Here is a 26,636-nt window from a genome sequence, read left to right on the forward strand (position 1 = left end):
GGTCTCCCCAAAATTAAGTTCACCAAGGATCACCTTTGTGATGCTTGTCAAAAAGGGAAGCAAACGAGGATCTCATTTAAATCCAAAAATATCGTTTCAACAACGAGACCTCTCGAACTTCTTCATATGGACTTATTTGGGCCGTCTAGGATTAAAAGTCTAGGAGGAAACTATTACGGTTTCGTAATAGTGGACGATTTTTCTAGATTTTGTTGGACTATCTTTTTAGTAAGCAAGAGCGATACGTTCGCCGCCTTTGAAAGATTTGCTAAGCATTCCCAAAATAAATTAAATACAAACATTGTTTCAATTAGAAGCGACCATGGGGGTGAGTTCGAAAACCATTTATTTGAAGAATATTGCGGTAACCATGGTATCATTCATAACTTCTCCGCTCCACGTACTCCTCAACAAAATGGGGTTGTGGAGCGTAAAAATCGAATTTTGGAAGAATTGGGAAGAACAATGATTAACGAAAGTGGTTTACCGAAATATTTTTGGGCCGACGCCATTAGTACGGCATGTTATGTTTTGAATAGGGTGCTCATTCGCCCCATTCTAAATAAAACACCGTATGAGCTTTTAAAAGGGCGAAAGCCAAATGTTTCTCACTTACATGTTTTCGGTTGCAAATGTTTTGCATTAAATAATAGAAAGGAAAACTTGGGCAAATTCGATTCCAAGGCCGACGAAGGTATCTTCCTCGGATACTCTCAATCGAGTAAAGCATATAGAATATATAATAAACGATTACTTGCTGTGGAAGAGTCTGTACATGTCACTTTTGATGAATGCTATCCGAGAAACGTCGGAAAGAGTAGTGTTGCTCATGGTGCAGGTACATCTACGGAAGACATACTCAAGGGTGGCGAGCCGGGGATTGATCAACTCGACAAAGTCAAAGTTGAGGAGGATAAAGATGTACACCATGAGGAAACCGAGGTAGCTCATCCGCCTTCAAACGATGATCTCTCTCAAGCTTGGAATTCTCCCAAAGACCATCCAATCAACAACATTCTCGGAGATATCTCAAAGGGTGTTACAACTCGATCGAAGCTAAGTAATTTCTATTATCACTTCGCTTTCGTTTCACAAATGGAACCTAAAAACCCTAAAGAAGCCCTACTCGATGAACACTGGTTTTTGTCAATGCAGGAGGAACTAAATCAGTTCACTAGAAATGAGGTTTGGGACCTTGTCCCTCCTCCGCGAGATCATCGAGTAATCGGCACCCGATGGGTGTTTAGGAACAAGTTGGACGAAAACGGGGTAATAACCCGTAACAAGGCGTGTTCAGTCGCGCAAGGGTATAACTAAGAGGAAGGCATCGACTATGAGGAAACTTATGCGCCGGTTTCCCGACTCGAGGCTATACGCCTTCTCCTTGCCATCGCTTGTGCAAAAGACTTTAAACTTTTCCAAATGGATGTTAAGAGTGCGTTCCTTAACGGTTACATAAATGAAGAGGTCTACGTCGCACAACCTCCGGGTTTTGAATCTCATGAGTATCCCGATCATGTTTTTAAACTAAAAAGGGCTTTATATGGTCTCAAGCAAGCTCCTAGAGCTTGGTATGAGCGACTAAGTAAATTTTTAGTCGATCAAGGTTACTCAAGAGGAAAGGTTGACACAACTCTCTTCATTAAACGTCAAGGAAAGCACTTGATATTAGTACAAATCTATGTAGACGATATTATATTTGGGTCTACTAACATGAATCTCGTGAGAGAGTTCTCGGATCTTATGCAGGGTGAATTCGAGATGAGTATGATGGGGGAGCTCACGTACTTTCTCGGTTTGCAAATTAAACAAATCAAAGAAGGAACATTCGTGAGTCAAACAAAGTACTGTTTGGACCTTATCAAGAGATTTGACATGGCAAAAGCCAAGGCCATTGACACCCCCATGCCAACATGTACAAACTTGAATAAAGATGAAAACGGTAAGGATGTAGAGGTAAAAAGGTATAGAGGTATGATTGGATCACTTCTCTATCTTACTGCTTCTCGTCCCGACATTATGTTTAGCGTGTGTATGTGCGCAAGATATCAATCATGTCCCAAGGAATCCCATCTAAAAGCTGTCAAACGAATACTTCGATACCTATCCGGTACTCCAAAGTATGGACTATGGTATTCCAAAGGTAATGATTGCTCATTGGTAGGTTTCTCCGATTCCGATTTTGCCGGTTGCAAATCGGATAGGAAAAGCACTAGTGGCACTTGTCACTTATTTTCAAATTCCTTGGTCAGTTGGCATAGCAAGAAACAAGTTTCAGTTGCTTTGTCAACCGCCGAAGCAGAATACGTTGCCGCCGGTAGTTGTTGTGCTTAAATCCTATGGGTTAAGCAACAATTATTGGATTTTAATCTTAAACTCGAACGTATTCCCATTTTCTGTGACAATACAAGTGCCATTAATCTTACCATAAAATCTGTGTTACACTCTCGCACCAAATATATCGAAATTCGACACCACTTTCTTCGGGATCATGTAGAGAAAGGTGATATTGTATTTGAACATGTTAACACTAAAAATCAACTAGCGGACATTTTCACAAAGCCGCTAGCTACTGAGCCTTTCTTTCATATTCGCCGAGAACTTGGTATTCTTAACATTTCGGAACGGGCGTCATAAATTGCCTGCTTTATCTTATTTTATTTAAAACTATAGTCTTGTACTTCTAACAAGTTGATGTTGTTACAAGCACAAGTACATTGTTCATCAAGTTATTCCGGCATCGAGGTGATATTGTTCCTTTACCCTTCTCTCTCTCCCCCAAACTTCATGGCTAAATAGGTGTCTTACATGATAATATTGCATATATATGACTTGTCTGTTATACCATATTTGTTTGGATGTTTAAATGTTGTGTGGCATTCTATTTATGCATCAAACATGTGAGCATATGTGCATAATAGTGAAAATTGCAAAATTTGCCTGTATGAGTCGACCATAACAGGGCAATGGTCGACGCACACTTCAAAATTTTCTTTCCTTTTAAAAATTCAAACAGTATGTGTCGACGCATACAGAGGGTATGGTCGACACATCGCACGAAAACTCAGTTTTTCTCTGCAGAAAACTTTCAAACTTCCCATGCATTTACATTTCAATTTCTCATTAAGTGTGCATTCAACCCACTACATCATGAGTTGCATCTACCTAGTGCCTATTGTCTCTTGGCCTCTCCTCTTCCCAAAACCCTAAATCTTCATCTATAAAAAGGGTAAACCTCCTTCTTGCAAACCATTCTCAAAAACCTTCACCAAGCTTCTCTCTCTACCCTCACAAAAAGCTTCAAAATCATTACCAATGGCTTCCTCATCCCGCAGACCTACCGGTAAGAGATCAAGGGAATCATCCTCTGCCTCTTTACCCATTACCGCTGTATCATTAGTTTCACCGGCTCTTGTTGACTCCTTCAACAAAGATATTGGTAAAAGAGGAGTTGTGAGGCAACATGCCTTCTACAAACTCACTGCAGAACACATGCATCTCGTAGAAATCATGTCTCTGCTACATGTCGCATTACGCGAAAAACCGGCGGGAAAACGAAACAACAGAGCCGCCACCGTGCGTTATTTATCCCAAAGGAGGGAAAGGAAACGCTCGAAGTAAACCTGGAAAAGACATGGTCTCGTGACCAGAGATGGATGGGATCGGGAGTCAATTATGCGAAGGGAAGGTATTAGCACCCCTACGCATCCGTCGTACTCGACGGGATCCACGCACAAAAGAAAGGATAAGGTTGCTAAAAACTGCTCAAACACCACACCAGGCTGGAAGGAGACACAGAAAGACAAAAGAAACAGGACTCGGCAGGATATCGCATCCTGGGCCTACGTAGTCTGTCAGACACAGACATCAGAGTCGACGTAGTTCGGGACAAAGGGGAAATATGCTCGCTAGGATGTCGCATCCTATGCATACGTATCTTCTTTGACTGAAGAAGAATCAGAGCACTCGTAGCTCGGCTAACGCACGCCAAACAAAACCACACAGGAAACCGACTGCCAATCGATGGACTTACGTCAGACTCTACAAAAACAGGCAAACATGGAAACCGAATGCCAATCGCTGGACTTACATCAGACTCCGAACCAACAAACACACACTGGAAACCAACTGCCAATCGCTGGACTTACGCCAGACTCCAACAAGCAAACAAGACACAGGAAACCAACTGCCAATCGCTGGACTTAAGTCAGACTCCAACAAGCAAACAAGACACAGGAAACCAACTGCCAATCGCTGGACTTACGTCAGACTCCAAACACACACAAAGGGGTTGAAAGAACAAGGGCGCCCGGAGAGATCAGCTCATCTCCTGCCTACGTACCTCATCTGGTATGAGGATCAGGGCGACGTAGTTCCCCTACGCATGGAAAGAACTTCTAATAGTTATCATGTAAATCCACACTTAATGACAAACTAGAAGGGAGTCTGACTCGAGCCTAATAGTTATCATGTAAATCCACCATGGCCCTAGGTTGAGGTTTCTATCTAACTTGCACAGGGAGTAAGCTATCCTAAACAGCACAAGCAAATACACAAGCACAATAAACAATCACACACACTATATGCACGCAATTGGGCTCATACAAGGTTAGGTTGTGAAACACAAGCCAACTGGAATCAGGTGTAGTTAGCTCTTAACCCTAACATTGAGAGTTAGGGTGAAGCAGATGAAATGGGAAGTGAGGGTAAGACCTCACAGCTCTTATCCCTGGCCTGGGAGAGCTTCAGACAACTGAAAGTGCGGGAGTTCAGAAAGTAGGAACTCTTCTCAACATATGACTGACACAACAAAGATCTTGGGTTAATATCCATAATGCATCAACACATGGTGTGAGCAAAGTGGATGACACACTGAATAGCAAGAGATGGATTGCACATCTCTTTTATCTGCCAATTGCCTCATAAGAGGACTTTTCCTGCTTGGCACAAAAGTAAACATTCACAAGCATTACCTCTTAAGGAGGGCTTCAGACAGGTGCCTGCCCACATAACAGGACAGGTCTTCCAGACTACATGAAGTCAGAGAGTTATACCTCAATGGTTAAGCAACCAAGCAAAGCAAAAGCAAGTTCAAAAGAACTCAAAGCAACTTAGGTACCTAAAAAAATCTAACCCAATCAGTACACAACTCAAACAAACAGACAGATAACAATCATCAGGCAATAGTACACAGTCAAACAAAGCATCAAGCATCAATGTGCAAGGCACAAGCTATCAAGCCACTTGGTCTCAAAGCCTACAAAACAACTCAATATTAGCCAACATCAATCAACTAATCAACTCAAATGAGTGAACCACTTCAACCATGGCAATGTGCTTCTTAACCTGAAATCCACAATCCAAACAGTGAGTCCAAACCACTAGGTCAAGGCCTAGGGTCAAAAGTAGGTCAAACATTCAAAACAGAACATGAAATTTAACATGGATCAACTTCATTCAATCAAGAACACATTCCAAAAGGTCCCATATCAATATCATTAACCAAAAGCATTTCATGAACCAAACATGGGAAGGTATGCAAATTGTGACCACATTGTGACATCAGAAGAAATAAGTGCACATTAAATCAAAATGATTCAAATAATCTTGGCAAAATTCATGAGTAAACAGGACATACAACATGATCATCACACAAAAAAATTAGGAGCATTGGACATCATTAGGCATGGCAATCACATAGCATAAGTCAAGACAAGCACAACAAGCCCATGTGTGACACAAATTGTCACACCAAGTTAGCATAGGCATAAAACAGGGATGGATCATGGTAAAAACTTCAAACCAAAGCCAAAACAACACTCAACATGTCTAGAAATAGTATGCAAAAATTCAGAAGCATTGGATAAGAAACAAGCATTTCATGATCAAATGAAGTTCAAGGCCATTTAAAAGCTCAAATGTGACCATCCAGAATGAAAAATCTCAATTAAATTAGAAATGATCCCAAAAATTACAACAAAAATCATGAGCAATCATAACATCCATAACATGCATCATACAAAAAATCAGGACAATTGGATATCATTTGGCATGGCAAACACATCATTCAAGTTGAACATCACAAGGTGTGACACCAATTGTCACACCTACCTTAGCATGATCATAAAACAGAAATGATAATTGATAAAAATACCCAATCAACACCAAAGTGTCAAGCAAAGTGTCTAGTTAAAGCATGCAAAATTTCATAATCATTGGATAAGAATCAAGGATTTCACAACATGATAACCAAGGCAAGGTCAAGCAAACATACATGTCCAAACATCCTAGCACAAAACATTTCCAGGCCAAGCACAATTTGCATTTTAATGATCATAAAAAACTAGACAAGATAAGGATCATGATGCAAAAAACCTCATAATTTTTGGATGAGTTTTCAATTTATTGTGAATTTATGAAGTTGAGAAAAATTGAAATGGAAATGTGAAGCCAAGGTATGAAATGATGAAGAAAATGATGAAAACACAAGGCAATGTGAGAAATGCACTCAACCGGTATCGAACCAAGGCCATATTTGAATTCACCAGTGCGCCAAATCAAAACGGCGTCGTATCAACACACAAACCCTAAGCACGCGCATGCAGGTTTCAAAAAATCCGCAGGTAACGCCTATGCGTTCCGCAGGTAATCGTATGCGTTTGGCAACAAGTTTCGCAGGAAATTCCCCAGCAATACTGGAAAATGCATGAACATGATGAACACGATGAAGATCTTCATCCAGATTTCCAGAATTTTTCCAAACGTTCCAGAAACGCAAATCAAACATATCATTCAACTTATCATGCATCATACAACAATAATCCATGAATATTTCATCAAGAAACAACATCAAACGCATGGATCGAAGGAAATAAAAATCTACACCAAAACTTCAAATGCACGGATCTTGCTCAATTCAACACCAAATCACTCCATTCAAAGCTCAGGTTTATCACCATTAAAAGATCTACATGATAGGGATAACGAATTGCAAAATTAAAGAGGTCAAAAAACCTACCTCTTGATGAGCAGCAACTAAAATCACGTGTTTCCAAGGTTTGCCACGCCTCAAATCTCTTCCAATAAGCTTCTTGAGATGAATGATGATGAATGCAAGGTTCAAGGATACACAAAACTAGCTCAAGCTTCAACTTCCATGGATACTTCACCTCTTGAACATGAACTCGAATGCAATGATTTCCTCTGTTTCCACGTCCAAATGATGATATGCTTGGAAAATACATATTATAAGGATCAATATGCAAAAAGAACCACTCAAATTGGCCTTTTGGTTTGAAAGTTATGCTCATTTGAAGTTCAAACCACACTTTGCCATGATTGAACCATATCTCCTCAACCACACATGAGAAATCCATGATCTTGGACTTTTTGGAAATGGGAGAGAAAGACCTTCAACTTTCATGTTGGACAAAATTTCATTTGAAGCTTTCTTGATGATGTAATCTTGAGTGAAGTTAGTCCAAAACCTTTCCATTTTTGGAAACTTCAAATTACAGGTCACTTGCTATTTTTGGAAAGTCTTGATCTGACTTCAAATCCTTCAATGTTGATGTTTGAAATGTCAAATGAGACTTGTTTACACATGAATGAGGCATCACTAACCACTTCCCACCTCCAAATCCACAGTTGAATTGACAATTGACTTTTGTTGACTTTTTAGGGTTTCAGATGAATTGCACATGGACTGATGAGCCTTGAGCCTTCAATACTTGACCAAACCACTTCAAAATGATCCTTGAATCATGTGAACTCATGGGAACCACCCTAGGGCTTTGATCTCATGGAGAATGCTCTTGTTGCCTTGCACAACTGAATCTCCTAACCAGTCTTGCCTGATGACATGATGGACTATGCAATGACAATGCAATGTTAATGATCTAAAATGAAAATGTATATACAAAATGGGAGGTGCAAATTTGAGGTGCTACACTACAGTATCACGACATTGTTAAATTCTTGGAATGCAATGTCAAATATAGCGAAGACCTGGTACGTGTGTTCTACGCCTGCCTTCACAAATTTCGTGGGAAAAAGTTTCACTCCAGGATCGGCACAAGAAAGGTATCGTTTAAGTCAAATGTTTGGAATAAATATTTTGATATGACATTGGCTGCTGATGAAAATCCTCTTGCTGAGGTAAATGATTCTCACCCAATAGAAGGATATGAGTTTAAGAGCGCTTTGAACGATATGCTGAAACAACCCTACCCAGACCACATCGTGAACAGTGATGCGTTCCCACGAACTGTCACTGCCGGTAAGCTGAGAACAGGTGAGCGTATTCTCCAGTGGATTGTGTCACGCATCCTGCGACCTAAGAAGGATGGCCTTTCCCGAGTTAAACAAGCGGAGGTTCATCTCATCTACATTCTGAAAAATCTGCGTAAAATAAATTGGCCCTACTACATTGCTAGTAGGATGTTCAGTTTACGAGACTCTGGACGAGGAACGGCTCTTGCCTATGGATCTTTTATTCAATAGGTTCTTACTGCAGCCGACGTGGACTATCCGTCCTTTCCGTATACCTCTATTTCCTCAGACAAAGAATTCAGCCCAAAAACTTTGTCTATGATGGGATATTTTTGGTGTGATGAACGGAGAATATACAAATTTGTTCGCAGAGGGTATATTCCTACGACTGTTGAAGAAGATGATGAAAGTGATGAAAGTGAAGAAGAAGACCAAGAGGAAAACGAAGAAGAAGAAGTAGGACAAGCATTTGAGCAGCATGATAGTCCTACACAAGCTGACACTCACGACTACACAAACTCAGCTTGGGTTCAGAATACCTATTCAACTGCAGAAGATGCCCCCAACCATGGTGGCTGGGGTGAATGGCAACATATGGGCTGGTCAACACAACGCCAATTCTATCAGCCATATCAATATGGTGCTGAAGAATCTCCATTGTATCCTCCTCAGCAAGAAAACTCTTCTGAACTTTTAGATATGATGTGAAATATGCAGCTGGCTCAACCATCCTTCATACAAACTCAGGATGAGCGCTATGCTCAAATATGCAGCCAACTTCAAGCACAAAATGAGAGGCTCGATAACCTCTCTACCAGCATGAATGAACGGTATGCAGCATTCACCGAAACATTTGAACGCCAGGAGCGGTCAGTCGATGTGGGCCTCAAGTATCTAGGTGGTGTTGCTGACCAAATATCGTCTCTGGCAGACCCCTACAGAAACCCGGATATCTGTTACCATCGAGGACGAGACCATTAGGGCATAGAACTGCATATGCATCTGTATTTTTGTTGTTTGACTAAACTTATTATTGTTATGCTTGTTTGTTTATCTAGTTTAATCTTATTTCCTTTTTCAATTTGTTCAGTAATAATATTTGGTGTGATATTGTTATATGATTCGCTATCTCCTGTTGAATATCATGTTATGTTGAATAATCGTTCTTTTTTCTCTTTTTGATGTTGTCAAAGGGGGAGAAGAGCATGTACCAGTACCAAAACCAAGCCAAGATATTCACAACAACTAACAGTTTGTTTTGAAATCAGCCTTAGATTACAAAAGAAAGGGGGAGTGTGTGTAAATATTGCATGTTGTTTCTCTTTGGTTTCACACAGGTTGTCATCATCAAAAAGGGGGAGTATGTAAGGGCAAACTGTCATTCAACAAACGATCATAGGTTTCGATGATGACAAATGACCACCATGGATAAATCGACATTGTCGATTCCACCTCTACAAAACAAATGCAACATATCACCTATCATATCCTTTTTTATGCTCATCTAAACTGCTATATTTCATACAACATATGTGGATAAAATATGGTCATGACAAAATGCATGAAAACCACAAAAATATGAATTTTTGCAGATTTGCAGGGTTTGAGTCGACCGCAAGGGTCAGCGCATGAACCACGGGTCAGTGCATAACTTAGTGCATTTCCCACGGGTCAGCGCACAAAAGGCTTGAGTCGACCGCGGGGGTCAGCGCATGAACCACGGATCAGCGCACGCCGACCTATGGTCGACGCATATTGCTGTGTTTTTTAGTCTGTCCAAAACTGCAGGCTATGCGTCGACGCATAGACCTGCTATGGTCGACCGTTCGTGCGCAAATTCCATTTTTAAGTATTTCCCACTCTGTTTGAAAAGCTGTTAAGTGGGTTGGTTGGTTGGTTACTATAAATAGAAGTTTAGTTACTTGTATCAACTAACATTTTGACAATTTGATTCAAGTGTTCAAAGAACAAGAAAAAGTGAAATAGGTGTCCAAGATTCTTCATCTTCATCTTCAACATCTCACAACACATCAACTAAACACAACCATTTTTGAAGTGCTTTGTGATTGGTTAAAGGTGATAAGGTTCGAAGCCGAGATTGGGGAATCTGGTTCGGGTTGAAGCTTGTGACAGGTTTTTTCTTGAATAAAACCTTTAGGGTTTTGTCCTCCAAGACTGGTTTGTGTTTGAGGGGTTTTTGGACGAATTCTTCATCAATTTTCATCTGAGCGAAGGTGATTGAGAAGAGGAAGTCTTCATCAATCTAGTAGCGGATTCAGTGATATTGAAGGGAAGATTTTGGGTTCGATTTGTTGTAGTTGAGATCAGTCGGGCCAAGGGTTTGAAGAACTGAGGGTTATTCAACAAAGGGGCTGGAATCGGAGGTCTATCAACAACAATCGAAGGACTTGATTCACCTTGAATCAAGGAACAAGGAGTGAAAGCAACATTCAACGTCTTGAGAATTCTGTTGTATATTTGCTTTGCAATCCTTGTATAAACGGTTATACTCAACAGGTGATATCTATTAAATCATCTCAATTCTAGTTTTAGAATTGAGGGCAGACGTACCCCAAAGCGAGGACGACGGGGGAACTGCCTCATCAAATCTTTGTCTTCTCTATTTTTCAGCATATGTGTTTTGGCTTAAAAATAAGTGATTTTTGTATAAGCACTTTTATCAAACCTTGATATTAATTGAGTAAGAAGTTAAAAACTCTGTTTTTGAATCCAAAGTACAATAAAATATTGTACTAGACTGATTAAAATCACTTACTCAACATAAATATCACTTGGAGTGTTTTTGCACACCAAGTGCTTGATAATTTGTCTAAACCAAAATTATCTTAGTTGTGTATCTAGTTTGGTTTGCTCTTTTAATCATTGGAACTAGGAATCCTAGTAAGTGAAACAAATCATTGATAGTGTGACTAGTGTAGTGATTCGTATTCTACATTATCACTAATCCATATGCTTGACGCATATCCGGTTTTCCAATAACAGTTCGTTTTAGCCTATATTTTCCTCGGCCGCTTCTACACTTAAAACAAATTTTCAAAAACAATTTTTAAATTGGTAGCGCCGACTCAATTTTAATTGGGATCTATTCAACCCCCCCCCCTCTAGATCCGTGCCATAGTCTAACAAAACCTGGTTCTGGAGGAAACACTTGATGTCATAATACCATGGCTTATCATCTTTCACCTCTTCAACTGCAAATACATGAGCTGGTCTATCCAAGCACATCATAGTGATATTGGGAACTTCATTCCAATATTTAACCACAATCATCGAAGCGAGCGTAGCAAGAGCATCCGCCATCCGATTATCTTCTCGAGGAATATGATGGAAGTCAACCTCAGTAAAGAATGTTGAAATCCTCCTCGCATAATCTCTATATGGAATAAGACCAGGCTGATTCGTTTCCCATTCACCCTTGATCTGATTGACAACGAGGGCCGAATCACCATAAACATCAAGATGCTTGATCCTTAGATCAATGCATTCTTCCAATCCCATAATGCAGGCCTCGTACTCAGCCATATTATTCGTGCATTTGAAAGTTAGCCTTGCTGTAAAAGGAATATGTGTGCCCTGAGGAGTAATGATTACTGCCCCAATACCATTTCCGTACTGATTTACAGCGCCATCGAACACCATACTCCATCTGGAACCAGGCTCTGGCCCTTCATCGAGTGTAGGCTCATCACAATCTTTCATCTTCAAATACAGAATCTCCTCATCTGGGAAATCGTACTGAACTGACTAATAATCTTCAATCGGTTGATGTGCCAAGTGGTCAGCCAAGATACTACCTTTTATAGCTTTCTGAGCTCGATACTCAATATCATACTCAGATAACGACATCTGCCAACGGGAAATCCTCCCGGTTAAAGCAGGCTTCTCAAAGATGTACTTGATTTGATCCATTCTGGATATCAACCAAGTTGTATGATTTATCATATACTGGCGTAAACGCTTAGCGGCCCAAGCCAAAGCACAACATGTCTTTTCAAGCATTGAGTACCGAGACTCACAATCAGTGAACTTCTTACTCAGGTAGTAAATAGCATACTCTTTCTTTCCTGATTCGTCTTGCTGACCGAGGACACAACCCATTGAGTCTTCAAGAACAGTCAGATACATGATCAAATGTCTTCCTTCCACATGCGGAGATAGAATCGGAGGTTCAGACAGATACTCTTTAATACTGTCGAAAGCTTTTTGGCAATGCTTGGTCCAATCATGAGACTGATATTTCCGGAGGAGCTTGAATATTGGCGCACATGTGGCAGTCATGTGAGATACGAATCTGGAAATATAATTCAAGCGGCCAAGAAAACCTCGGACTTGTTTCTCAGTTTTGGGCGCATGCATCTCTTGTGTAGCTTTGACCTTCGCAGGATCAACCTCAATACCTCTTTCACTGACAATAAAGCCCAATAACTTGCCAGAACGGACTCCAAATGTACACTTGTTGGGATTCAGACGAAGCTTATACTTCCTCAAACGCTGAAAAAGCTTCACCAAGTGCTCTACATGTTCCACTTCCGTTCTTGACTTAGCAATCATATCATCAACATAGACCTCAATCTCCTTGTGCATCATATCATGGAACAAGGTGGTCATAGCACATTGATACGTGGCTTCGACGTTCTTCAAATCGAAGGGCATCACTCGATAACAGAATGTTCCCCAAGGTGTGATGAATGTTGTCTTCTCCATATCCTCGGGTGCCATCTTAATCTGATTATATCCGGAAAATCCGTCCATAAATGAGAAGACTTTGAATTTAGCTGTATTGTCTACCAATATATCAATATGCGGTAGAGGGAAATCATCTTTCGGACTAGCTTTATTCAAATCTCTATAATCCACACACATTCGGACTTTTCCGTCTTTCTTAGGCACGGGCACAATATTGGTCACCCATTGAGGATATGTAGAAGTCACCAGAAACCCCGCATCAATTTGCTTCTGAACTTCCTCTTTGATCTTTACTGCCATATCAGGATGAGTTCTTCTGAGCTTCTTCTTCACAGGCACGCACTCAGGCTTCAATGGTAGGAAATGTTGCACAATATCTGTATCTATACCCGGCATGTCTTCATACGAACAAGCAAAGATATCGACATATTCTCGTAGCAATTCGATGAACCCCTTCTTGACAGATTCTTCCAGGAGTGCCCCGATCTTCACTTCTCGCACACAATCCTCAGACCCCAAGTTGACTGTTTCCAGATTCTCAAGATGCGGCTGAATGATCTTCTTTTCATGCTCAAGTAGACGGGTAATCTCATCAGGAATCTCTTCAACATCATCTTCCTCTGCCTCAAATACAGGGAACTCAAAATTGGGAGATGGCGTTGCATCATTATGTTCAATGGGTTTAGAAATCAACATGCATAATGATTTTGGATATGAAAAGCTTTTTAGAAATCAAACAAGGCAAATCATTATGCAGATGAAAAGATTGATTTTATTCCTTTTTAGGGTTTTATGTGATCACCAATTTCATGCAAAAAAGCGAAAAGGGAAAATAATTGGAAAAACAAACATTTAACATGAATTTATTGAATGAAAATATCATTGTATTTATGTTGCCAACAATGTCATCACTTCTCCTTTTGGCATGGGAGAAGGGTTTTTAAACAAAGTGATTATTACTTTGATTAGTGAATAACTGTAGGAACATCCACAGCGACCCAATTGTTGCAGATCCCTCCAGGGATGACAAAATTGTCAGAATCCTCTGCATCCTCTTCCAAGACAGCAGCAGCTTCTTCCTCCTGACCAGTGTGGACGAAACATCCACTCTTGAACAGCCCTTTCTCATTGAAGACCCCAGAAGAAAAGCCTATGTCAGCCCGAGACTTATTGTCTTCCAGCTCAATCATTTTTCCTAGACCAGCAATTGCACCACATTCAATGGCCAATTTCGCATCTCTATAGGAAGCAAATGAAGGAGTTCTCTTCTCAACAGGCTCAGCTATAGATAAAGCTTGGAAAGGAGTTCCAACTTCATCCTCAGCATCTATGTATGAGAAGGAAGACAAGTGGCTAACCAGGAGAGCCTTTTCTCCCCCTACCACTACCAGTTTCTTATTTTTCAAAAATTTCAACTTCTGGTGTAGGGTGGATGTCACGGCGCCAGCCTCGTGAATCCATGGTCTGCCTAGGAGACAGTTATACGATGGGTGAATATCTATAACCTGGAAGGTAATCTGGAAATCACTTGATCCAATCTTGATAGGGAGATCAACTTTCCCAATCACCGTCTTACACGACCCATCAAAAGCTTTCATAACAACTCCACTCTGCCTCATGGGAGGCCCTTGACAAGACAGTCTGGAAAGAGTAGATTTTGGCAATACATTCAGGGATGACCCAGTGTCCACCAGCACATTGGACATGGCGTCGTCTTTGCAATTCATGGATATGTGTAAAGCCAAGTTGTGATCTCTTCCCTCCTCAGGGAGATCAGAGTCACAGAAACTCAAATTGTTACAAGCAGTAATGTTCGCAACAATGCTATCGAACTGTTCTATAGTGACATCGTGATCTACATATGCCACATCCAAAACTTTCTGCAGAGCCTCTATATGCGGTTCTGAATTCAGAAGCAAAGATAACACGGATATCTTGGATGGCGTTTGTAGAAGCTGGTCTACAACGTTGTACTCACTCTTCTTGATGAGCTTCAGCATCTCATCACAGTCTTCATTCACATTGCCACTAGGGCCAATGTCGCATTACGCGGAAAAACCGGCGGGAAAAAGAAACAACAGAGCCGCCACCGTGCGTTATTTATCCCAAAGGAGGGAAAGGAAACGCTCGAACTAAACCTGGAAAAGACATGGTCTCGCGACCAGAGAGAGATGGGATCGGGAGTCGGTTATGCGAAGGGAAGGTATTAGCACCCCTACGCATCCGTCGTACTCGACGGGATCCACGCACAAAAGAAAAGAAGGAAGGTTGCTAAAGACTGCTCAAACACTGCACAAGGCTGGAAGGAAACACAGAAAGACGGAAGAAACGGAACTCGGCAGGATATCGCATCCTGGGCCTACGTAGCCTGTCATGCACAGACATCAGAGTCGACGTAGTTCGGGACAGGGGAAACGTGCTCGCTAGGATGTCGCATCCTTTGCATACGTATCTTCTCTGACCGGAGAAGAATCAGAGCACTCGTAGCTCGGCTAACGCACGCCAAACAAAACCCACACAGGAAACCGACTGCCAATCGCTGGACTTACGTTAGACTCCAACACACACAAAGGGTTGAAAAAGAAAAAGGGCGCCCGGAGAGATCAGCTCATCTCCTGCCTACGTACCTCATCTGGTATGAGGATCAGGGCGACGTAGTTCTCCTAAACAGGGAAAGAACTTCTATCTTAACCAGAGACTGGCAAATGACAAACTAGAAGGGAGTCTGACTCGAGCCTAATAGTTATCATGTAATCCACAATGGCCCTAGGTTAAGGTTTTTATCCTAACTTGCACAGGAAGCAAGCTATCCTAAACAGCATAAACAAACAAACAAGCACAATAAAGCAAGCACACACACTATATGCAAACAGTTTGGGCTCATACAGGGCTAGGCTGTAGAAACAAGCCGACTGGAATGGGGTGTTTTTAGCTCTTAACCCTAACATTGAGAGTTAGGGTGAAGCAGATGAAATAGGAAGTGAGGGTAAGACCTCACAACTCTTATCCCTAGCCTGGGAGAGCTTGACTCAAAATAGAAAGTGTGGGAGTTCAGAATGTAGGAACTCTTCTCCACAGATGACTGACACTACAAGAGTTTGGGTTTTTATTCACAATGCATCAACACATGGTGTGAGCAAAAGGAATTACACACTGAGTAGCAGGGGATGGATTACACATCCCTTTTATCTGCCAATCGCCTCTTAAGAGGACTTTACCTGCTTGGCACAACATTAAACATCCACAAACATTGCCTCTTAAGGAGGGCTTCAGACAGGTGCCTACCAATAACAGTAGGTCTTCCAGACTACATGAAGATCAAGAAATTATACCTCAGTGGTATGCAAACCACAAGCAATTCCAAGCAAGTTCAAATGAACTTAAAGCAACTTAGGTACCTGTGGAAACAGCTAAACCAATCAGTATACTCAGATAAACAGTCAATAGTCAATATCAAACAGACAGACAAATCCAATCAGACAACAATGAGCAAGGCATAAGGCAAACACAAATGAATTATCCTCAAGACCTACAAAACACACAAAGTTTAGCTAATGACAACAATTGACCAAGCTTAAATGAAGGATCCACTCCAATCATGGAAATGTACACTTGAACCTGAAATTCACAACCCAAATGGTAAGTCCAAACCACTAGGTCAAAGCCTAGGGTCAAAAGGGGATCAAAAATCCAAAACAGAACCTCAAACTCAACACAAAGCATTTTTAATCACTCAAGAATAAGTCCTAAAAATAACCAAATCATAATCAATAAGCAAGTTCATGTAGCTAGCAAGTGAAATTAAAGACCAATTCAAAGCATCCAAATGATCAACATGAATGAAAATTCTCAATCAAAACAGAAATGATTCAAATAATTCTGGAAAAATTCATGAGCAATCAAGACATCCACAACATTCATCACACAGAAAATCAAAACCATTGGAGATAATTTGGCATGGAAATCACATTGTACAAGTTAGACAACCAAATGTGTGACACAAATTGTCACACCAAGTTAGCACAAGCATAAAACAGAAATGGAGCATGGGAAAAAAGTCAAACTAAAGCCAAAATGTCCAACAATGTGTCTAGAATCAGCATGCAAAATTTCAAGTTCATTGGATTAAAAACAAGCATTTCACAACAAGATAAGCAAGGTAAGGTCAAAAATGGATACATGCTCACATAACCTAGCACCAAATAAAATCCAGCCATGCACAACTTTCCAATTTATGATCATAAAAAACTATATAGAATAAGGAGCATTTTGCAAAAAATTGGGATGAAATTGGATGAGTTTTCAATTTGTTATGATTTTATGAAGTTTGGAAAAAATTTGAAGTTAAAACATGAACTAGCATGGCCAAATGGGAGGGAAACACGAAAATAGCAAGGCAATTTGAAAAAGTCCCTTCGCCAGGAATCGATCCATGGGTGAATTCAAATTTGGCGCCTAACCAAAACGACAGTGTTTTGGTCTTGAACCCTAAGCCTGGCGCACTTCAAGAATTTCGTAGCTAATCCAAAATTTCGTAGCTAAATCGCAGCAAGCCATGAAGAACTCGTAGCTAATTCTGGAAACTCAAGATCTTCATCTTCTTCCTCTTGAAGATGATGAACACATTTCTAGATTTTCAAAACCATTCCAGAAATCAATAAAAATTATACCAAACGAATCCTTGTTCCATGTACATGCAAGACCAAACCACAATTCACACTAAAACATCAAGCATCGCTCAAATCGAAGAAAAGAAAAAATGACATCAAAACTTCAAATGCATGTATCTTCATGAATAATGCGCCATTTCACTCAAATGTTATACCAGAATGATCACCAATTAAAGATCTATACAAATATCATAATGAATTGGAGAATATATGAGATCAAAAATCAACCTCTTGAAGAGCAGCACCTTTGAATCGCGCTATCCAAGGCTTGTAATGGTCCAAATCTCCTCTATGATGCTTGTGGAGATGATTGATGGAAAAAATGAAGCTCAAACGCACGTGAATCCAGTAGATTTTGCAAACTCCATTGAACCTTCAAGCTTCGAGTATGGTCCAAACTAGCACGATTTGATCCAAGTCCATGTTCAATTTGCCTCAAAAACACTTCCTGATCATGAATCCATCAATAGAAATGGCTTTTGTGTGAAGAATTTGGAAATATTTTTGAGAGAAAAATTTGGTTGATTTTGAGATCTAGATCTGAAAACTGTGGTTTATGATGAATGCAGTTATGATTAACCTTATATATCACTTGCTAATGATGCTGAAAACCTGTTTAAGCCAAAACCAATTAGGATTAACAAGTTATGAGGTGTATTTACAAAATGGATTTTCACCCCCATGCATGAAATGCATGCATGAACAGTGCACAATGCTGATCCAAAACCACTTAAACAAGGCCCATGCAAGTTTTGGAATTGATATTTTATGCATATGATCAACCAAATTGATTTTATGAAATTTCCTTTAAAAAACTTCATGAATGAGCACATGATCATGCAAGTGAAATTCATGCTATGTAATGGATGTTTTGGAAATACATGTTATGAGGAACAAAATGCAAAAAGAACCACCAAAATTGGACTCTTGGTTCAAAAGTTATGCCCATTTGAATTTTTAAACACACTTTGCCATGATTGGATCATATCTCCTCAACCACACATTAGAAATTCATGATCTTGGACTTTTTGGAAATGGGAGAGAAAGATATTCAACTTTCATGTTGGACAAAATTTCATTTGAAGCTTTATTGATGATATAAAATTAAGTTGAAGTTGGTCCAAAACCTTGCCATTTTTGGAAATTTCAAATTATGGGTCACTTTCTATTTTGGGAAATTCTTGACCTGACTTCAAATTCTTCAATGTGAGTGTTTGAAATGTCAAATGAGACTTGTTTGAACATGAATGAAGTATCTCTGATCACTTCCCACCTCCAAATCCACAGTTGACTTTGCAGTTGACTTTTATGGGCCTCCGATAACTTGGGCATGCACTGATGAATCTAAGCCTTCAACACTTGGCCAAGCTGCTTCAAAATGATCCTTGGGTCATGTAAGCTCATTGGAACCACCATAGGGCTTTCATCTCATAGAAAATGCTCTTGCTCCCTTGCATAGTTGAATCTCCTGACCAGTCTTGACTGATGCCATGCAATGGACTATGCAATGTGAATGCAATGTTAATGACCTAAAAATGAAATGTATATACAAATGGGAGGTGCAAATTTGAGGTACTACAGCTGCCCCTATTCAATCAACTGGGAACCTGAACGGATGAGAGCAACGGCTGTCAGACCTTCAAGGTAAACAGGGATTGAATACCGAAAGGATACAGCAAAGGAAAGCAAGGCCATTTACCGATGGCGGCTTTACTGGAAACTTGACATTTACCGATATCAACGTCAGCGAGGCCATTTACCAATGGCGGCTGGGAAACAAACATCCAAAGGAAGCGGGACCATTTACTGATGGTGGCCTCAACTGGGAATTTGATATTAGGAGGAAGCAAGACCATTTACCGATGGTGGCTTCAAAACAACTCTTGATATTTACCGATATCAACGTCAGCAAGGCCATTTACCGATGGCTGCTGGAAAACAGATGTCACATAAAGCTAGGCCATTTACCGATGGCGGCTGAACTGGGCATTCGATATTTACCGATATCGAAGAAAGCGAGGCCATTTACCGATGGCGGACAAGCTGGGGATTCAATATTTACCGATATCGAAAAAAAAAAAAGCGAGGCCATTTACCGATGGCTGCTTGAGAATAGTCGACTTGATATACAACTGATATCAAGGAAAATGATACCATTTACCGATGGCAAACTCCAACTGGGGAGGAAAAAGATATTTACAACTGGAAATAGACAAGATGTTTACCGATGACTTTACTGGGGATCTTTGATTTTTATCAAAGGAAGGATACAGGACCAGGCATTTACCGATGACTGAGACTCGATATTTACCGACATCGAAAGATGATGTTTAGAAATGAAACAAGACCAGACATTTACCGATGACTGGGATGAGACTCGATGTTTACCGACATCGAGAGATGATGTTTACCGACACCAAAGAAGGATGACCAGACATTTACCGATGATTGGGATGAGACTCGATGTTTACCGACATCGAAAGATGATGTTCAGAAATGAAACAAGACCAGACATTTACCGATGACTGGGATGAGACTCGATGTTTACCGACATCGAGAGATGATGTTTACCGACACCAAAGAAAGAACGCACACGGGTGTTGATATGACACTAACTGGTATCACAAGGATGACATATACATATGTCAAGACAGGGCAGACACCTGCCAGGGACTACGCTGGGGGAGTCAATCAAACTTTCCCTTCACGGACGGGCGAGGAAATAAACCTCTCTGGGGGTTACCAATCTTGAATGCCGTCTGTTAAGAGCGACTGTAGCCAATGTGCCGTACAGATGTTGAAATACGATCCGCCTCTGCTGGGGAATATGATCCAACTAGTGTAACACATGAATGCATATGTTTGAATTTTTCTATGGAGTAATGCTCCATGTTAAATGGAAATGCTACGCGCTTTGAGGATGCAATGATTACTACATGCAAGATCCAAAAATGATGAAAACTCCTGCTGGGGAGCAAACGGATTGCTCTGCGGAGCACACAAATCTGAATAGATTCTCCAACTCTGTGGGGAGACGCACTGCTGCTGGGGAATAGATGATCCTCGCCGGGGGGATGACCTCTACTGAACCCGATCCACTTGGGGATTCCACTAAGGAAATAACACTGCAGACTTCCGCTGGAGAAACTGTCAACTCAACCCTGATGGGGATTACAGCGCTTCAAACCTGGCTGCTGAGGAACTATCCATGGATACCTCCGCTGGGGAATAATAATCTTCCGGCTTGCTGGGGAACTACCAGTCCTCAGGCCTGCTGGGGAAATACTCTTCACGACCCTACTGGGGATTTGCAATCAACTTCAGGCCTGTCTGTGGAGGCAACCCTGATCTTTGCTTCGTTGGGGATACAAACCCTGAACCTGCCTGGGACAACCCAACCTCTCACACTACTGGACAGTGCTGAAATTCCTTTTGAACAAACCGTGGCTCACTTGCTTTAGCCAGCAATCAAAAGATAGCTATCTGCAAAACAGCAAGACATACATGCCCCAGGGGATTGTACAGACAAAATACACCCAAGTGTAATCAACATTCAAAATGATTTTCAAATGTTTATCTTTCTGCACGTTATTGTCTAGCCTTCATGTTTTTATATGCAATGTTTTATCAGAAATTCGGACATTTTTTGCAAACAAAACAGTAAAAATAAAAACAAGAGAGCAATTTATTTGAATAACGACTTTTATTGATTGAAAATGAGCCTGAAATGGCAAATACATCAGGAAGCAATTCCTAGGAAGAGGTAATTGCGCACAAAAGGAAAAATCTATCCTAATGGCAATGTGAACACGGCATCCACTATTTCCCAATTCTGTTATAACTCACAGATCCTCAAATTTCTCCCCAAATTCCTTGCTTTCTGAGAAGAATGACTGGACTGATCCTATCCTTCGAGATGGTAGACATTGAAGCGCGATGAAATACAGATAACTCAGACTGTAGTCTTCGCTTTAATCCCTTTTTTGCCTGGATCGCCTTTTCAGGTTTTCGATCCACCGGGATACCCATTTTTGCCTAAGCCGCCCTTATGGATTTTCGACTTACCGGGTGTACATATTCTTTTTATTCTTTATCCCTAACTTTTGCCCGAACCTTTTCTTTTTTTTTTGGTTCGCCGGGATGCCCTTTTTTGCCTGGACTCTTTTATTCTTTTTGTCCAGCGGGTCAATTTATGCGAAGTATTTTTTGACTACATCTGAGTTAACAGGGGACGGAAAATCTTCACCATCCATAGTTGTAAGCATCAAGGCTCCACTGGAGAAGACCTTCTTAACAACATATGGACCTTCATAATTAGGAGTCCATTTGCCCCTGTTATCTGTACCGGGAGGAAGGATCCTCTTCAAAACTAAATCACCAGTCTGATAGCTTCGAGGACGCACTTTTTGATCAAATGCTCTCTTCATCCTTCTCTGATACAACTGCCCATGGCACACAGCTGCTAACCGCCTCTCTTCGATAAGGCTCAACTCGTTAAACCTTGTTCGAATCCACTCAGCTTCATCAAGCTTGACATCCAATAAGACTCTCAGAGAAGGGATCTCCACTTCAACAGGTAGGACTGCTTCCATACCATACACAAGGGAGTAAGGGGTTGCCCCGGTCGACGTACGTACTGAAGTACGGTACCCATGCAAAGCGAAAGGCAGCATCTCATGCCAATCCTTGTACGTCACGACCATCTTCTGCACAATCTTCTTAATATTCTTGTTTGCAGCCTCTACAACACCATTCATCTTTGGTCTGTAAGGAGAAGAATTATGATGTTCAATCTTGAAATCTTTGCAAAGCTCTTTCATCATCTTGTTATTAAGATTCGAACCATTATCAGTAATGATTCTCTCAAGAACCCCATAACGACAGATAATTTCCTTCTTGATAAATCGAGCAACCACTTGCTTGGTAACGTTAGCATAAGAAGCTGCTTCCACCCATTTGGTGAAGTAATCAATCGCAACCAGGATGAAGCGATGTCCATTAGAAGCAGTAGGCTCAATCTTCCCGATCATATCAATGCCCCACATCGCGAACGGCCAAGGCGAATTCATGAGATTCAGAGGGTTTGGTGGTACGTGGACCTTATCAGCATAAATCTGACATTTATGGCACTTCCGAGCGTACTTGAAACAATCGGATTCCATAGTCATCAAATAATAACCGGCTCTCAACAATTTCTTGGACATTGCATGACCACCAGCATGGGTACCAAAAGATCCTTCATGCACTTCTTGCATCAACATGTCTGCTTCGTGTCTATCCACGCATCTGAGCAGAACCATGTCAAAATTCCTCTTGTACAGCACATCATCCTGATTCAAATAAAAGCTTCCAGCTAGCCTTCTTAGGGTTTTCTTGTCATTCTTTGACGCTCCTTCAGGATACTCCTGACTCTTGAGGAAATTCTTAATGTCAAAGTACCACGGCTTCTCATCAACAACAGACTCGGCTGCAAACACATGTGCAGGCCTCTCGAGTTGATTCACAGCAACATGCGGCACATGATTCCACCAATGAACTTTGATCATAGAAGACAAAGTAGCCAAGGCATCAGCCATCTGATTCTCATCTCGGGGAACATGATACAACTTCACCTTTTTGAAGAAAGTCAGGATCCTTCTGGTATAGTCTCTGTAAGGAATCAAATGCGGCTGATGAGTATTCCAATCTCCATTGACTTGGTTAATCACTAGAGCTGAATCTCCATAAATGTCCAGAGTTTTGATCCCCAGATCGATGGCTTCTTCTATCCCCATGATGTAAGCTTCATACTCAGCTTCGTTGTTGGTTACATCAAAAGTCAGTCTGGCAGAAAAAGGTATATGAGCACCTTTAGGATTAATAAGCACTGCCCCAACACTGTTGCCATTCATATTCACAGCCCCATCAAACATCAATGTCCACTTGTCATCAGGATCCGGTCCTTCCTCGACAAGAGGCTCCTCACAATCTTTCATCTTCAGATACATGATGTCTTCATCAGGGAATTCAAACATCATCGGCTGATAATCATCAATCGGTTGCTCGGCAAGGTAGTTTGACAGAATACTACCTTTGATGGCCTTCTGCGACGTATACTGGATATCATATTCTGTTAGAATCATCTGCCAACGAGCAACACGTTCGGTGAGAGCCGGCTTCTCAAAGATGTACTTCACTGGATCCATCTTAGAAATCAATAAGGTAGTATGGTTTAACATATACTGCCTCAGTCGACGAGCAGCCCAGGCCAAAGCACAGCAAGTTTTCTCAAGCTGTGAATATTTTATTTCACAGTCGGTAAACTTTTGCTAAGGTAGTATATGGCATGCTCTTTTCGACCAGACTCGTCATGCTGTCCCAATACACACCCCATCGAGTTCTCAGTCACTGACAGGTACATTATCAGAGGCCTCCCAGGAACTGGAGGTATGAGGATTAGAGGTTTCTGTAAATACTTTTTTATCTTATCAAAAGCTTTCTGACAGTCATCATTCCACCTGATTGCTTGATTCTTTCTTAGCAATTTGAATATCGGTTCACACGTGGCAGTTAGGTGAGATACAAACCGTGCAATGTAGTTCAACCTCCCTAAAAACCCACGAACCTGCTTTTCTATTTTTGGTTCAGGCATCTCTTGTATAGCTTTTACTTTTGCTGGATCAACCTCAATCCCTTTCTCACTGACAATGAAACCCAACAGCTTACCGGATCTCACACCAAACGTACACTTGTTCGGATTCAACCTCAGTTTGAATTTTCTCAGCCTTTCAAACAACTTCTGCAAATTCACCAGGTGCTCCTCTTTCGTCTGCGACTTCGCAATCATATCATCCACGTACACTTCAATTTCTTTGTGCATCATGTCATGAAAGAGAGTCGTCATAACTCTCTGATAGGTAGCATCTGCATTCTTCAGCCCAAATGGCATAACCTTATAGCCGAACGTGCCCCAAGGTGTAATGAATGTCGTCTTTTCCATGTCCTTTGGCGCCATCTTGATCTGATTATAACCAGAGAAACCGTCCATGAAAGAGAAAACCGAGGATTGAGCCGTATTATCAACCAATACATCAATGTGAGGTAATGGGAAGTCATCTTTCGGACTGGCTCTGTTTAAATCCCGATAATCGACACACATTCTGACTTTACCGTCCTTCTTTGGCACGGGAACGATGTTGGCCACCCACGGGGGATAAGTAGTAACTGACAGAAAACCCGCATCCAACTGCTTCTGAACCTCTTCCTTGATTTTAACCGCCATATCGGGACTAGTTCTGCGCAGCTTCTGCTTGACCGAAGGACAATCTTCTCTGAGAGGTAGTCTATGCACCACAATATCTGTATCTAACCCCGGCATATCCTGATACGACCAGGCGAATATCTCCACATATTCTCCCAGCATTTCAATCAACCTTCTCTTGACATCTTCCTTCAAAGCATCCCCGATCTTGATCTCTCTTCTGGCGTCCTCAGTACCCAGGTTAATAATCTCTAACTCCTCCTGATGAGGTTGGATGACCCTTTCCTCCTGCTTCAACAATCTGACCAGTTCTTTAGGGAGTTCACAGTCTTCCTCACTCTCCTCTTCAGCTTGGTAGATGGGATTATTGAAATCATACTGAGCCATAACAGAACTGTTTCTAGTGGAGTCCGTAAGATCAATTCTGCATGTTTAATGCTTTATTTTAGAAAAAAGAGTTCAAGAAAGTCAAAAAAACAAAAACATTGCCATTTTTATTGTTTTGAAAAGTGAAAAACAAAAAACGGAAAGACATGGATCACAAAATTGTTTGCAAAACGTCCTTTATTAATGATATCATTGAAAAACATGATGAGGCCCTACAATGAACCACTACGCCTTGGGCAGAACGTAGGGTTTTGTGCAAAATGAAAAACAAAAGAAAATTACTCTTTTTGAAGAGTAACTTGGACCACTTCTTCAGCTGTCCAATTGTTGATCGACTCCCCTGGAGCACACGGTCGAACCCAGTTGTTCAGATCACAATCACTGTCCCCGTCTTCACTACCGGCTGCAAAGACGTCTCCATGATTCATCAGCCCAGTGCTGGTGAAGGTACTCGGCCCTTTCTGCTCACCCTGCTCTGCCTGCAGAGGTTGATAACCAATACCGAACTTGTCTTCTTTAACGGGCAAGTCCACCATCTTGCCCTAACCTTCTGCATTGCCCGAGTTGACAACCTCCACAGCCTGCTTGTAGGATGCAATTGAGGCATTTGGCTTCTTCTGCTCAGCGAAAGCCACCTTCTCAAGAGCAACGGTCTCAAATGCCTGGCATAGAGTTTCATGGATCTCGCCATCCACCTCCACATATTTGAAAGAGGATAAATGACTCACCAGAATTTCCTCCTCGCCGCACACAGTGACAATCTGACCGTTCCAAACATATTTCAGCTTCTGATGGAGAGTTGACGACACTGCTCCAGCCCCATGTATCCAGGGACGCCCCAAAAGACAACTATATGTTGGTTGGATATCCATCACATAGAAGACAATATTGAACACCTTCGGGCCAATCTTCACCGGCAATGTGACTTCACCAAAAACAGACCGTTTGGATCCATCAAAAGCACGAACAATAAGATCGCTTGGAGTGAGGACAACCCCTTCGACATCTATCTTGCTCAAAGTCTTCTTGGGCAACACATTCAAAGACGAGCCAGTATCCACCAACACATGTGACAACACTGCGCCTTTGCACTCCATGGTGATATGCAGAGCTTTGTTATGGTTACGACCTTCCGGCGTCAGATCCAAGTCTGTGAACCCCAAGCCATGCCTTGTGCTCACATTAGCAATAACACCCTCCAACTGGTTGACAGAGATCTCCTGAGGCACGTAAGCCAGATTCAACATCTTCAGCAAGGCGTTACGGTGTGCCTCAGAACACAACAACAGGGACAGAATAGAGATTTTGGGCGGAGTTTGATTCAGCTGATCTACAATCTTGTAGTCACTCTTCTTAATAAT

Source organism: Lathyrus oleraceus, chromosome 5 (genome assembly GCF_024323335.1).
Source record: "Lathyrus oleraceus cultivar Zhongwan6 chromosome 5, CAAS_Psat_ZW6_1.0, whole genome shotgun sequence".
Lineage (NCBI taxonomy): Eukaryota > Viridiplantae > Streptophyta > Magnoliopsida > Fabales > Fabaceae > Lathyrus > Lathyrus oleraceus.